Consider the following 16,121-nt stretch of genomic DNA (forward strand, 5'->3'; position numbering starts at 1 on the left):
TTCTGTGCACCAATATGCCCAACTGGCAATTCCTCTCCTAAACAGAGAGGTGAAGGAATTCTAGGTGGGATGTGTTATTGGAAAACATACTTTAAAATAAGTAATAAAACAAGTCAAAATTTCTTATTTTAGAGGATTCCACTGAGCAAACTATACAGCAGAAACTGAGAGTGTCTGCTCATACGGCACCTGCTCTCTATTGCCAGAGCCTCAGTGCAGGAGACTCTCGGGATCCCCAGTCTCCTTGTGTCTGTTTCGTTATGATTCTGGACCACAGATGAAAGGACTCCCATAACTTGTTTGTTGTGATACAGCACTAGAGCCATTGCTGATATTCTCTTAAACTGGTTGGGGCACTGGCCATGAAGGACTTGGCTGCTGTGCTGTGCAGGGGTCTTTCCTTCTCCTCTGCAGTCTTTCCCACTTGAGGGCAGGATGTTTTAGTGGGGGTCACTGTGTTCAACATTGCTTCTTGTCTCTTGCTGTTATTACAGCGGTGGCCTGCCTGTATCCGTATTCCCATTTGCACTTGTACCTTGATCGAAGGGCAGATACCCATGAAATGCTCACTGGTGGCTTTAACTGCCCTTAGCCTTCAGGCGACCAAACTCAGGATGGAACGTGCTCTTTTCTTCCAAGGCTGAGCCGATTTTCTTTTTAGCCAAGCTTTCCAGAGGCCAGGGGAGATCACATTGAAATTCATCTCAGAGCCTGTTAACAGCTGTTGTTTCCAGTAGAGACAGGCACCAATATAGTGTTCACACAAAGAAAACAATAAATAACTCTAATATGAAGTGCCTGCCCCTCCTTCATTCTACCAAACATGAAGGATCAACGCAGCAAAGGCATTGCTCCCCCCGAGTTCTCATCTCCCAAGCTCATTTACTCCAACAGAATGAAATACCTTGCTTGAGTTATAATTTCATTAAGTGAGTCCAATAACGTTGCACAAAGACTGTGAAGCTCAAATGATTTTGTCTGGAGGATCTTGAAATGAAATTATAATTTTTTTAATAAAGCAGGAACACCAGCAAAAACCCCCACAAAATATACCAAACTATTTCACAGCAAAACTGTGAAATAAATAAAGGTTGTTTCAGATCCATTCAAGTCTTCACTTTTTGTCATTGCTGTTTTTTCCCCATGTCTATCAAACAAAAAGAGTGCATCCAGTTAAAACCAAATTTCAGATGAACAATGTTTTTCAGAGTCCATGTATTCTCCATATTGCGTGATGCAAGTATAAACCAGGACAAGTATTTATTGTTTATCTGAAGCTCATGTTTAAGGCAAACAGGTGTGGACTGACATTTCTCTAAGGAAGATATTCTACTGGCCAATGAGCACTTAATGATTACTATCAGCAGTTATTGAGGACATACATGTGCAAGGAAAACCACAATGAGACACCGCACCACACCCACAGTATAGCTATTGGAAACGTACAGAAAACAGAGTCCTGGTAAAGGTGTAGGGAAAGTCAAAGCCTGAGCTCTGCTGATGCTGACACAAAGCTGGGTCTGTGTGAATGCAGCCATCCCTCTCATAGCTCTAGAGCTTAAAGAACTAAGAGCTTCACTTCACAGTAGCATAGAGACAGAGGTACCAGTGTCCACTGTCAGATGAATGAATAAACAAAAGTAGGGTACACCCTCATTGTGGAGTAGTGTTCAGCAAGCAAAAGAAAGAAGCCATACAATTTCTTCCCATATGGTTGCAATTATGGGCTTTAGAGTAAAAGACAAATGCTGTATGATTGCATTTTATGCACAATCTGAAAAGTTGAAGGCACTGGGCTGTGAGAAAGCAGATGCCAGTTAAAGAATGTAAAGCTTTCACATATGAGAGGACAAGGTTCTGATTCCCTAACAAACAGCATCATGGCTGTAGGTAACAGCAATGCATTGAACACTTGCTACTTAATGAGATTCGATTTTATGCCCTTAGTGTGCACACACACATGCACACACACACGATGGTAACTATGACTAGTGATGGTTATATTAACCTAACTATGATAATTATACAATATATATATTAAATTATAATATGATAAGCTTTAAATATATATCATTTCATGACCCGATTAAATATTTTTAAATTAAATTAAACCATAACCACATCAAAGACAGGAAAACTTAGCTGAATGTCCTATATTTTCTTTAAAAATATTTATCTATTTTATGTGTGTGAGAGTTTTCCTTGCATGTATCTATGTGCATCACATGCCTGCCCGGTGCCCTTGGAGATCAAAAGAGAGTATTGAATCCCCTGGACCTTTAACTATGGATGGTTGTGCCTTACCATGTGGACGCTGGGAACTGAACCTGGGTCTTCTGCAAGAGCACTCATTTCTTCATCCATCAACTGGCCTATATTTTATCTAGTAGTCCTAATGTCTTTTGAAGTCTTATTTTCTCTAGTAGATTTTATATCTCAAGAACCAGCTTCTACCAATCAAATGAAGGCAACCAAATAAAACAGGGAATTCAGACATGCACAATTAAAGAGCCAATTATTATCTGATACCAGCATTGCTTTACACAAGAGAACTACATCTTCATTCCAGAAATAATGGTGTTTAAAATAGAACTTAACACATCATTATAACATTCTCAGAAAAGGGTGAACAATTACATTTTCAATGTACAGAAAAACTGGAGCTAAGTTATTTGATGTCCGTGTCTTTCCTTATCTCCTCCTGGATGCCTCTTGTCCATTCGACATCTTATTCAACTGGCTCACTGTGGATGGAACTCTGGTTCTCATAAGTTTCATGGACATCTTTTGAAAGCAGATTTCATGCAGATTGCTAAATGAAAGATAGAGGCCATATTTCTTTTGACCCAATTCTCAGCATTTTGTGTATATGAAGAATTTTTTCCTGCATTGGAGTTTTTCTTTTTTCTTATTGATTTTATTGATCTATAATTTTTTCTCTGCTCCTCTCCCTGCCTTTCCCCTCCCCTTCAACCCTCTCCCATGGTCCTCATGCTCCCAATTTACTTAGGAGATCTTGTCTTTTTCTACTTCCCATGTAGATCTATGAATGCCTCTCTTAGGGTCCTCATTTTATCTAAGTTGTCTGCAATTGTGATTTGTAGGCTGGTTTTCTTTGCTTTATGTTTAAAAACCACTTATGAGTGAGTACATGTGATAATTGTCTTTCTGGGTCTGGGCTACCTCACTCAATATGATGTTTTCTAGCTCCATCCATTTGCCTGCAAATTTCAAGATGTCATTATTTTTTTCTGCTGTGTAGTACTCCATTGTGTAAATGTACCACACTTTCCTTATCCATTCTTTGGTTGAGGGGCATTTAGGTTGTTTACAGGTTCTGGCTATGACAAACAATGCTTGAGCATATGTCCTTGTGGTATGATTGAGCATCCTTTGGGTATATACCCAAAAGTGGTATTGCTGAGTCTTGAGGAAGGTTGTTTCCTAATTTTCTGAGAAATCACCATACTGACATCCAAAGGAGCTGTACCAGCTTGTATTCCCACCAGCAATGCAGTAGTGTTCCCTTTACCCCACAACCTCTCCAGCATAAGTTGTCATCAGTGTTTTTGATCTTGGCCATTCCTACAGGTAGAAGATGGAATCTCAGAGTTGTTTTGCTTTGCATTTCCCTGATGACTAAGGATGTTGAGCATTTCCTTAAGTGTCTTTTAGCTATTTTAGATTACTCTGTTGAGAGTTCTCTGTTTAGGTCTGTATTCCATTTTTTTTTAAATTCGGTTACTTGTTCTTTTGATGACCAATTTCTTGAGTTCTTTGTATATTTTGGAGATCAGACCTGTCTGATGTGGAGTTGGTGAAGATCTTTTCCCATTCAATAGGCTGCCATTTTGTCTCGTTGACAATGTCCTTTGCTTTATAGAAGGTTTTCAGTTTCAGGAAGTCCCATTTATTGTTTCTCTCAGTGTCTGTGCTACTGGGGTTATATTTAGGAAGTGGTCTCCTGTGCCAATGCATTCAAGATTTACTTCTCACTTTCTCTTCTATGAGATTTAATGCGGCTGACTTCATGTTGAGGTCTTTGATCCATTTGGACTTGAGTTTTGTGCATGGTGATAGATATGGATCTATTTTCATTCTTCTACATGTTGATATCCAGTTATGCCAGCACCATTTGTTGAATATGCTTTCTTTTTTTTCCATTTTATGTTGTTTGCTTCTTTGTCAAGAATCAGGTGTTCATAGGTGTGTGGATTAATATTAGGGTCTTCAATTTGGTTCCATTAGTCGTCCTGTCTATTTTTTATGCCAATACCAGGCTATTTTTAGTATTGAAGTTCTGTAGCAGAGTTTGACGTTAGGGATCGTGATGCCTCCAGAAGCTGTATGAATTCTATTTACACTTCTGGTTGCCTCTCAAACTGACTTGTTGGTGATGGGCCAAGGGGTTCTTCAAGGAATAACCTGGAAGAACCTGCCTGGATCCTTCCTGCTCTGAGGCCATTCTTATCTTTTTCTTCTTAGCTGTAGCTCACACTGGTTGATGTGGTCCCCTTGGAAACTGACCTTGATAGCATGGCCCTAGTGGGGAAGAGTAGGCTGCATTTCACCAAAGCTTGGTTCATAATTAGCCAAACATTATTTTAAATGCATTGCTTGAAATGTCTTAGGACACTTGCATTATAAACCATATTACTTGTATAACAAATAACTTTGCTGTTATTAAACCAACTGTGTATTTTTTGGGAACATGTAGGGAAGCATTTTCAGGGTATGGAAGGATTTTTATGGAACCTCAGACATGAGAGAGCTGGAATTTGCAAGGCAGAGAACTAATGATATCATCAGCATTATATTAATTTGGAAAACTTCTGTGCTGAAAGATGTACTTACTGGAATAACTTGTGGCTATTTAAAACTCTTTCTCATCATGTTTAGAATTTAAAACATCTCTGTAGATTAATAAATTATGTATTGTTTCCTGTCAACATTAACAATCTTTGAAAATTTATTTCATATATACTGCAGCTTCCCTATGCTTTGCCAATATTTTGGGGGTAAATATTATCTATGCCTATGACTGTAGCTTATCTTTCACAAAAAAGACATGTGAACGGACCAGCAAAGTTTCATTTGGTAGCAGGGATTTGTGACTCCTTGTTGGGGAATATTATTTTAAGGTGTGTTGCTTTTATGTTGCATTTGTTTAACTCTGTGAAGCTGTGTTACTATGCCTGACTAAAACATCTGAGGAATAAACGGGGCTGGCAGGCAGAGAGGATAAATAAGAAGAAAAACATCTGGGAATGGGAGAGGAAGGAGGAGGACTTCAGTGGCCAGCTACCTAACTACACAGCCAGACACAGAGTAAGAAGGAAAGAAAAGGTATACAGGAATAGAAAAAGATAAAAGCCTTGAGGCCAAAGATAGATGAGATGATTCAAGTTATAAAAGCTGGCAAAAAGCAAGCCAAGCTCAGATTGGGTGTTCATAACTAAGAATAAGCCTCTGTATGTGATTTATTTGAGAGCTGTGTGGCGGGTGCCCCAAAAGAGTAAGAGAAAAAACATCACACAACTCCTACAACGCTCCACCCAGAAGAATGCTAGTTATACTGAACATTAAGAAGCATGGTTGGAATATGTATGCTAACATAGTTCTTTGCCAAACCAAAATATCTGTCTGTATTGAAGGTACTTTGTTAGGATAGGAGTTATCATATACAATTAGCGAGGACCTGATTTTCTTCTCTGATGTACTTATTCTGGGGAAAGAAACAGAGACTGACTCTATAGCTAAATGAAACACCTGGGCTAATCCACAGTGCTATGGACTTGCCCACATTCTTATCTGGGGACTAATGTGTTTAAGGAATTCTTTATCCCTCCTCACCATGTTTTTAAAATCCCAGAGTGAAAATGTCTTTGCTGCCAAAATTTCTGGATTAATCGACCTTGTATTTCCTTTATCAAATTTATCTTTTTGTGTTTCATTATCTGTCACATATTTAAATCAAAGAGAAAAGTGTCATCCTTGATTTTAAGGCATATAAAGAAAAAGAGTCATGTGATGAATAATACAATGATAAAAGACTTAAAGGTTAATATTTAGGAAAAAAATACGTGTTTGCTCTCGAAGCATTCACTTGGACTGTGCTCATAAACAGAAGTGATCGTGGTTAGCTAAAACACAGTGACAGATCATGCTGAGGAATATTCCCACTTGAGAAAATAGAATGGGTGGTGCTTCCTCCTTTACTGCCCGAAGCTGAAGCCATGACACCACTGAGAACAGGGTGCAATAACTCCTCAGTTTGTCTTGTTGTTTTCCTGTAGCTAAAGAGGGGGAGTTGTAGAGGGATTATCCTTTCCTTTTTGTGAGCAGTGCCTATGAGCATGTTATAAGATCTCAAGCTTATGCCTAGGTCTGAGAGAGAGCAGGAAGAAAGGCTCATTAACAAGGGTGGAAACGCTACTGGCCACGATGAGTTAAAATAACACAAAATACACGAAGGGACCGTTTGCAGAGGTTGGACAGCAGGTGGTGAACAAAGGCTGTCTCTGAGAAAAGGGAATCGTTTTCTAGTAGAAAGGTAGACCCTACGATGTCCACAGTGATATCCTCAAGTTGATCTAAGCAAAGAATAAAGGTTGTGCCGTTAAGATAAGTAGAATTTGAGGGCAGAAGGAAGCTCCACACAGAGAGATAGGGCTCCAGACATGGCTGGGGTTCCGTGCTATCTTAGCTATACACAATCGATTGGAGACTGTGAGCCTGGCAGAGAACAGTTTCAGGGGATCTTAATGCCGAGGGAAGAGTCAGGAGGTTGCAGAGTAATGAAAGTAGGTGTTTTGGTTAGACAGAGGAGAAAGTTTGTTTAGTAGGAATCTTAGAAAGGTCATGTCTCAGGATTGGTTATACCCTAGGTGAAATGAGCAAGCCTACTGACTGGTAACAAACTGCTTCCCAGAAGAAAAGTCAAGAAGACACTGCAATACCCAAACACAGAATCTTTGGTGTCTAGAAGGTAGAAACAGTGTTAATGATATTGTGGATGATAAGACAGAAAACAGAAGCCCAGCCAGGAAAATCTCAGGCATAGTACTACGGTAAGATAATGTTGAAATTAGCAGTAATGTCTTTATATGGATGTTATAAGAATCTTTAAGAATTTTAATGAAGCCAGGCATGGTTGTGCACACCTTTAATACCAGATCTTGAGAAGCAAAGACAAGCAGATCTCTATGAATCTGAGGCTAGCCTGATGTACACAGAAAATTTCAGACAACAAAGGATACATATTGAGATCTTGCCTTGAAAACAAACAAACAAACAAACAACAAAACAACAAAAAGAATTTAAAGAAAATGTGGACATAATGAGTGAATAGATGGATTGTTGGTAGAAAAGACAAAATTTAAAAATAAAGTCTAAAAGTTAAACATTGAAGCCAGAAACTGTTATATTTGCAAGAAAACATTCACTAGATTAGTGATTAGCTAAATAATCTTACTTAAAAATTCTAACCCCTGTTACTTGAAAAAATATATACATAGTTAAAAAGTCAAAAGAAGTGTTAAAATATAACACTGGGTGTTGCTACTTGATGCTGGGTATAGTGGTAATCCAGGAGTAGAGAGGCCAAAGGAGCAAGATTGCTGCAGTCCAGATCATCCTGCAACACATAGTGAATTCTAGATATACTTGGGCTACAGAGTGAGGCCCTATAATAAACAAACAAATAAAAAACAAATCCAAACCAAAAACCAAACAAACCTTAAACCAACCAACAAACAAAAACTAACAACCCTATAATATAAAACAAAGTATAACTCCAAAACAAACATGAAAATAAAATGAGTGATTCATTAAAAAGATAAGGAAGGGAAAAATAACATGGAATAAATAGAAAATAAATTAGCAGTTTGATAAACCTAAATCTAAACATACTATAATCCTATTAAATATAAATGGATTATATACTTCAATCAAAGTGCAGAGATTCAGATTTTATTGAAAGTCAACCTGACTGATGTCTGAAAGAAATAAGTTTCAAATGTAAAGATTATAAACATACTGAATATGAGAGTGTATAAAAAGATATATCATGAAAGTACTAATCATAAAGAAAGGTAGATGGCTAAATTAACAATAGACATTGTAAATCTTGAGATGAAGAAAGTTACCATGAATCAAAAAGACAACTTATCCTGGTAAATCATCAAAAGGACAACTCTGAGAGTGCATTCACTTAGAGTTTCAAGCACCATGAATCAAAAACTAACAAACTTAAACTGAAGGGTAGACAATACACCATCATCGAGATTTTAACATTCTTCTCTCAGTAACTTAAAGGGGAAGTAGGGAGGAAGGATGGTGTGCAGAACAGGAAGTTTTAACAGAGTCCTCAGCTAGCCTGATTACAATGACAAGCACATAATATTCCAGCCAACCAGGGAAGTATGTACTTTTATTTCCCTCTCTCAAGGAACAGTGACTGAGACAGGTAATTTGTTTAGAAATAAAACAGGTCTTCATAAATTTCAAAGAACTAAAACCATGAAGGCCAATTTTTGGCGATAATATGATTATATTGTTTAAAAATAAAAATTCAACTAAACAAAACTTTAATAAATATTAATCACACTATTAAAAGCAAAAAGGAATCCATAGACTGGGATTATGCTCTTAAAAGTCCCAGAGTATATTTGTGCCCATAGTGTAAGTGTTGTTCTTAATTTCTGACTGGCTGCGTGTTAGAGGGTAAAGACGTTACACGAGGAAGAAGACACAGACACGCTGTGGTCCCACCTGGATGCACTTTAATGGGGGAGGGGTAACAGGCAGGTAAAAGGTGTGCGGGGAAGAAGAAAGAAAGGGGGAACTCATGGTGGCCTTGCTTTTTAACGGGGAATGCAAAGGCTTCTGGGAAATGTGTCCCGCGCTTGCGTGCGCTGGAGTCCAGCAGAACGCTGGGAGCTGTAGTTTTGCAGTGGAATAACAGTAAGAACTCTTATAACTCATTAACAGAGACCATAAAATCCAATTATCAAGAACACAAACTTCACAATAGAAAATAGATGTATTGCCAATAAATTCACCGACTTGTACTGAACAATATTACAGCTTGAGGAAATGCAAATTAAAACCACAGTGAGAAACCAATGCATAGTTTTTAGAAAAACTTACATTGAAAAAGACTGCTAATACTAAATGTGAAAAAGATGCAGAGATAATTCACAAAGCGCGTATTAGTAGATCATATGTGTAGATGTTAAATATACACCTGACTTATGACCTATCAACCCATTTCTAGATTTTTCTCAAGATAATGTCAATGAAATAGCTATCTTCATAAGGGATTTGTAAAGAGGCCTTTGTAGAAACTTTATGTCTTATGACTCCCAATTCAAACTATCTCAAATGCCCATCAACAGAAATGGTCAAATGAATTGCAATATATTTATATGATGGCGTAGCACAGAGCTAAACAAAATAAAATGAAATAAAAGGATTGAACTGTCAAACTACATCATGCTATGGCCGTGTCTCTGAAGCATTAGATGGAGGGGAGAAAACAGTCATGAAGCAAAATGTGCTACTGGATTGCATTGAGAAAGTTCAGAGCAGGCAAAAACACCTTCATGGTGAAAGAAAATCCTTCTTCTGTGATGTAACTCTTTGTTTCTGCAAAACGCTCTGTGGTGAGGGTCATCAGACAGCCCCCATGGTTGAGTTACAGGGTGGCTGGAAAGAGGTCATGAAGAGTATTTCTGGTATGATGGAAACACATTTTATGTTGCTAAGACTGTGGGCTTTGTGTGGATGCATGTATTACGGTATAGATATTAAAACCATGGGCTTTATGTCTGTCTGCAGGTATCACTAAACCACAACCTTCCAGATTATGTAAATTACACTTCAGTGGTTAAAATGCTAAAACACAAGTCATAATTGTACAAGAAAACAAATCCTCCAAAGCCTCAAAGTATCAATTTACCAGAAAAAGGGAAATGGAGGCTGGGGTGCATGCTATTTCACCTGCAAAGAAGGGTCAGGATAGCAGATGTTGAGTGAAGGGATCGACTCAGAAGAATAAACTATATAGTCACTTATGGCCTCATTTATCAGGATTTAGAGTCAGAGTTTATTGCCTGTTTATTTATAGTTGTGAATACTTAGATCTATTAAAAAGCCCTGACAATAGAAAGACAATAAGAAAAACAACGATAACTTATAGCCTCAAAGATAAAGTGTAGTTGGATTTTCTTTTACTCTAACCCCATGTTGGAATGCCAAAATGTTGTTGGTTGTTTTTACTCTTTTTACTCTTTCTGGGGACCCACCACTCAGTCCCCAAATAAATCACACACAGAGGCTTATTCTTATTTATAAATGCCTGGCCTTGGCTTGTTTCTAGCCACTTTCCTTAACTTAAATTATCCCTGTCTACCTTTTGCCTCTGGGCTTTTTCCTTTTCTTACTTCTGTGTATCTCACTTTCACTCTGACTCCATGGCTGGCCATGTGGCTGGGTGGCTGGGTGGCTGGGTAACTGGCCCCTGATGTCTTGCTCTTTTGCTTGCTCCTTCTCTTCTTGTTCTTCTCCCCGCCCCCCCTAGATTTCTCCTCCTATTTATACTGTCTGCCTGCCAGCCCCACCTACCCTAGCTCCTGCCTTGCTATTGGCCATTCAGCTCTTTATTAGACCAAAAGGTGTTTTAGACAGGCAAAGTAACACAGCTTCACAGAGTTAAACAAAAGCAACACAACTTTGCATCGTTAAACAAATGCCCCAGTCCATAAACAAATGTAACACACCTTAAAATAATATTCTACAACAATAAAATCTCTTGGAACCATTCTTAGAGTTGTGGGAAGGCTTGAACGCCAAAGTACCACCAAGCGGAGAGTCTCCTCTGAGAACGGAAGTGAGATTGCCAGAAAGTTGAAAGGCGAGGTCAGAATCAGGATGGCTGCGCACATCTGTGCAGCCCCGACGAGTCAGCTTATTCACAGAGACCATTTCAGGGGCTGCAAAAGCTTTCATTTTCTGCAACCTATTTGTGCATCAAAATCCTGGGTTTTTGCTCTTTGTTTTTAAACAGCATCTCGTGTAGCCTAGGCTGCACACTGGTAGGCAAACACTCCACCCACTGAGCTATACTCCCTGACGAAACACCCTTCTTACAGCAAGTAGGATGACTAGACAATCTCTTACAGTAGGGACATGCCAATTACTAGAAAACTCATTCATGCAAAATAACATATGCACTAGAAAGTTTAATGAAAAGAGATGATTGCTAAACTATCTGAGAACTTGATCATTTGCCTCTAAAAGGTGCCACCAAGTATTTTTATAGGATGGGCTATTTCAAAACCACCTAAAGTGAACACGTTAGTGCTGTCCTCATTTTAAAAATTGGAAGTGAAGTTTTTGTCCTCTTGCAGGCCACATACATTTCCATCCAGCACAGCTATCCTGAACGATTATGTAACTGGAAAAGGAGGGTGACAGTTGGAGTCTACAGAACTCCGTTGGTACCCTTGGGCTACAATCCTTAGCCTCTTTTGTAAGTTCCGTTCTTATGTTTCCTTTTGCCAAAACACACTCTGACAGATGGCCTCTCTCAAGCTTGACCCATTTTCTTCCATAACTGTATAGTCTAAGGGAATGCAGGTATGTCTTTAACTAAATACTGCTCCTATCTAAACACAGCCTCAAATAAGCATTAACACATGGGCCACCCCTAGAGTCAGGAAACTAATTAACCCGCATGGGATTGGGAGACGGCAATGGCATTCTGGGAAAAGGGCTAAGGGTCCTATCTTCATACTCTCAGGAACTTTTAAGTGCTGTTTTTAAGATCCAGTCCCATGAACCACACAAAGCGATTCCTCTAGCTTTAAAGAAGACCCTGGGTCAACACTAAGTTTTGTAAAACACAAGAAGATTTGAATTCTCATTGGTGATTGCAGAGAGGAAATATCTTCAGACAACTTCAGAGAGGCATAGAACTCAGGTGTTTGGTCCCTGAGAGCATCCGATTGAAAAGGAGACCAACCTGGAGCACCAGTTACTCACTGGGCTGCTGTGTGGGTTCAGTTGTGTCCTCACAATTCATATGACGTCTTAAAACTTAGTTGCTCGGAATGTGACTGTTTGGAGGTAAGGCCTTACAGGTGGTGACTGGGCGAAGTAAGGTCACCAGGGTGGGGTAGCTATCTGTGAGCCAAGAAGAGAGGCTCAGAGGAGTTCAGCCCCTGGCAATGCCTTGCTCTAAGACTCAGCCTTCAGAATTGTGGGGCAACAACATGTCTCCAGTTTAAGCCAAGTGTGGCATTGTTGCAGCAGCTTTAGCTAAACAGTATGTCCTTCAGTAAGTATTGATTTCCTGCAGATAATTACAGGGTTATACATGCTTTCAAACTCCCTCACTCTGACTGGATGATGCAGAGTCCTGAGTCCTCGGGGAGGCAGCTTTTATGAAGTAACTGATGGGCCAAGACCTAGTACATGATCATGGCTGTGGTTTAAGAAGCAACAGAGCGTCAGCTCTCAATATGTGGGTCACGACCCCTACAGGGGTCGAATAGCAGATGTCCTACATATCATAACAGGAGCAAAATTACAGTTATGAAGTAGCAATGTAATAACTTTAAGACTGGGGGTCATCACAACATGAGAACTGTGTTAAATGGTCAGAGCGTTAGGAAGGCTGAGAACCACTGCTGTAGAGGATTCGAATGTCGTCTCTCACAGGATGTCTTATGAGGCTTTCGTCTCAGAGAGAGGAGAGCATTCTAAGTAGGAGGAACAGCAGGTGTGAGGGTTCTGAGTAATGATCCAGGATCTTAGTTGAGTTTCTGAAGTTAGTTTGGAGAGTTCTCCGTTGCTATGAATATGGAAACTTGAGGCAGTAACGGGTTCAGAGTTTAAAATTGGTAGTCTTGGAGATAGGTAGCAATGGAATTTCTGGGTGGTAAGAGATGATTAGGGGGGAGGGAAGTAGGGGAGAAAGAAGGAGGGAGTGGGGAGAGAGGAAAAGGGGAGGGAGGGAGGGAGGGAGGGAGGGAGGGAGGGAGGGAGGGAGAGAGAGAGAGAGAGAGAGAGAGAGAGAGAGAGAGAGAGAGAGAGAGAGAGAGAGAGACTGAGATTCTTACTCAGACCGACCCAGGTCCCTCAGACTCTATAGTGTCCAGAAGGATAACCAGCCAGTAATTAAAGCAAGGTAGATGATCCATTTGTTACCTCCAGCTAGACACAGAGGTAACATTGTCTCCATTGCCAGCTGAAATAGTCCTCCCAGTCTAAGGCTCAGAGAACATTGCAGAAGAACAGGTAGAAAGAATGTTAAGAACCAGGAAACAGGGAGAAAGGCAGTCAGTGAGAACCCATCTTATAGACATGACAGCCAATACAGTCACGAGCTCACAGAAGCTGTGGTTACTTGCACTGGGCCTGCTCCTCCTCAGAGTTGCCAAAGTCATTGTATTTAACAGATCCTGCATCATCCTTTATCACTAAGCTCCATCAGCCCAGGAAGAAGTGTTCAAGCCATGAGCCTGGGGTTGATGAGGATGCATATAAGACTCAAAGCATAATGCTTATAGGAATCAGTCTTTCGTGGAAGTTGCAGTAAGCTGCTGGCCATGCTGGGGCTATTGGGAGCCATGTAAACACAAACAGAACTTCTGTTTTTCAGAGTCCCATGTATCCTAAGCTGGTTTTACTCTTGCTACGTAAGAGAATGACTTGGAACTTCTTCTGGTCTTCTGACCTCTACTTCCCAAATGCTCACATTATAGGTATATGCCACCATGTCTGGTTTTATGTGGTACTGAGACAGAACCAAGCACTTTGTTTGGCCTAGCTCCATAAAAGCAACCTCTTATCCACAGGCATTAGAAGCATAGCTATTGGTTTCTTTCTTTCTTTCTTTCTTTCTTTCTTTCTTTCTTTCTTTCCTTATTTCCTTCCTTCCTTCCTTCCTTCCTTCCTTCCTTCCTTCCTTCCTTCCTTCCCCCTCTCTTTCTTTCTGTCTTTCTTTTCCTTTTCCTTTCCTTTTTCTTTTTGTTCTTTGAGACATGATTTCTCTGTGTAGCCCTGACCATCCTGGAACTAGCTCTGTAGACCAGGCTAGCCTTAACCTTAGAGGTTCTCCTGCCTCAGCTTCCCCAGTGTTGGGATTATAGGTGTACACCACCACTGCCCAGCTATTGGTTTCTTATATGGCAAAATATATAGCCTTTGTATAAAAATTGTCCTTCATTTTAAGGCATTTTGTTCTTCTTCTATGTAGTTGCCCCTCACAGAATCTTCTTGTAGCAGTATGAAATCATTTGACTAGTAGGTTTTGGACCAATTACTGTCGTGCTGTGAAAAGCTTCCAAGACCATACAGACATACTTGATATATGTAGCACATTCCAATGAACTTTGGCTTATTTTTAGAAATAGGGAAAAAGCCTATATACAAACAAGCAGACACCAGATTGTTCCATGTACACATCCAGATGTGAAAGACGGGCAAAGATACAGATGGTCTGACAAATGATTGACAGGGTAAGGTGGATCTTTGCAGGAAAATGCATTTAAACTAGGAAAAGCTTCTCAAGGTATATGTTCACACTTCTCTTGGAGGCTTGCGCAGTTTTCTAAATGATGTGCCAAGGCATTCTGTGGCTTTGCAGTAGTCTAAAGAATTTCCTCATTTTAGAGTCTGGGAATGGATCTTTTTAGAATTGTATATATGGCATAACATCATTCTCTACATTTGACTTTAGCATTCTCAGGCAACTTTTCTGTTCCACTGTATGCTCCTTGACTTTATTGCTGACATGAAGGTCATAAATTTAAGACAAATGGATTATGGGGCCTGACCTATTGGCATCATTACCTACTGCCCCCTCTGCTTGAGATATCTGAAATGACCACACCAGGACTTGTAAGATGGCTTAGGAGGTAAGGGTGTATGCCACAAGCCTCAAGACCTGAACTGGGAAGAGCTGACTACTTCAAGTCTTCCTCTAGCCTTTCCACACTCACTCTAAGGGTCTGCCTCAGTGACGGGATGGTGTGATGGGGAGCAAAGGCCACACAGAGCTCAGCTGCCACATCATTTCAAACCCTCGAGAGCAAGTGGCTCACGTGATAAATTATTCTCTCAGCAAAATCAATGGGATGGAGGCTCTACAGAGTTATTCCTTCAGCAAGTGCTTCCTGAATCCACAACTTGTAAAGGATTTGTCTGGGCAATTCATCTGTTTATAGCAGCACATGCATCCTGAAATTATTTAGTCACTTGGAAAGATTTTACACAAACTACAGTATATTTCTTAAATTGAGAAAAAATAGCTATTGTCTATTTATTTAACTCTTATGTTTAAGTACTAGAAATACACGCTGGCACAAGCATCCAGCATCCCTCGTGACACTCATACACATCTGTACACATTTCCCTGCTAATTTTATGTCACTGTAGAAAATGACCTGGCTGTTCTTTTCCTCTGCGATACAGATTTGTTTCTTCTTAGCTAGACTTGAGGCAAAGTTTCTATACACTTGAGAGGACCGAAGCCTTTTACAGGTTTAAGTGTCAAAGTTTTACAGCTGCATTGTGTCCATCTCCATCATAAGTAGTTCTTTTTGCTGAGGGACTGTTTGCTCCTGGGGGAGAAGTTTGTAGATATCTGGCCTTTTGTTGGAGCCTCACAACATTCTTTTCCTTTTGTCATCACACATGATTTTATTCAAAAAGAAGAGAATGATGTTTGCATGTTCTTATGTGTACAGTTACACATGTGTGGGTGTGGAGGCCAGGGGGACAACCATGGCTGCCATTACTTAGGTACCATCTACCTTTCTTTTTTTCCTTTTTCCTCTTCTATTTTCTTCTCTTATCTTCTCCTCTCCTCCCCCTTTCTTTCTTTCTTTTTTTGAGACATGGTGGCTTACTGGTCTAGTTCTCACCTAGAATACTAGACTGGCTACCCAGCAAGCCCCAGGGACCTACTTCATTCTATCTTCCCAGCCCTGAGATAACAAGTAAATGCCATCAAACTTGCCTTTTTTTTAAACCCCATATATTCTGAAGATCAATCTCAGGTCTTTTGCTTGCAAGACAGGCTCTTTACTAACTCAGTTATCTCTTCATCTCCA

At 39.9% G+C, this 16,121-nt stretch overlaps 1 protein-coding gene across 1 annotated transcript in view; it reads right to left on the reverse strand.

Annotated features, from left to right (window-relative positions):
- Positions 1 to 16,121, reverse strand: part of Adarb2 (adenosine deaminase RNA specific B2 (inactive)) — a 545,357-nt gene that overhangs the window by 183,816 nt on the left and 345,420 nt on the right. The gene's annotated exons all lie outside the window — the stretch shown is intronic.

The sequence above is a fragment of the Microtus pennsylvanicus genome, chromosome 4 (assembly GCF_037038515.1).
Source record: "Microtus pennsylvanicus isolate mMicPen1 chromosome 4, mMicPen1.hap1, whole genome shotgun sequence".
Classification (NCBI taxonomy): domain Eukaryota; kingdom Metazoa; phylum Chordata; class Mammalia; order Rodentia; family Cricetidae; genus Microtus; species Microtus pennsylvanicus.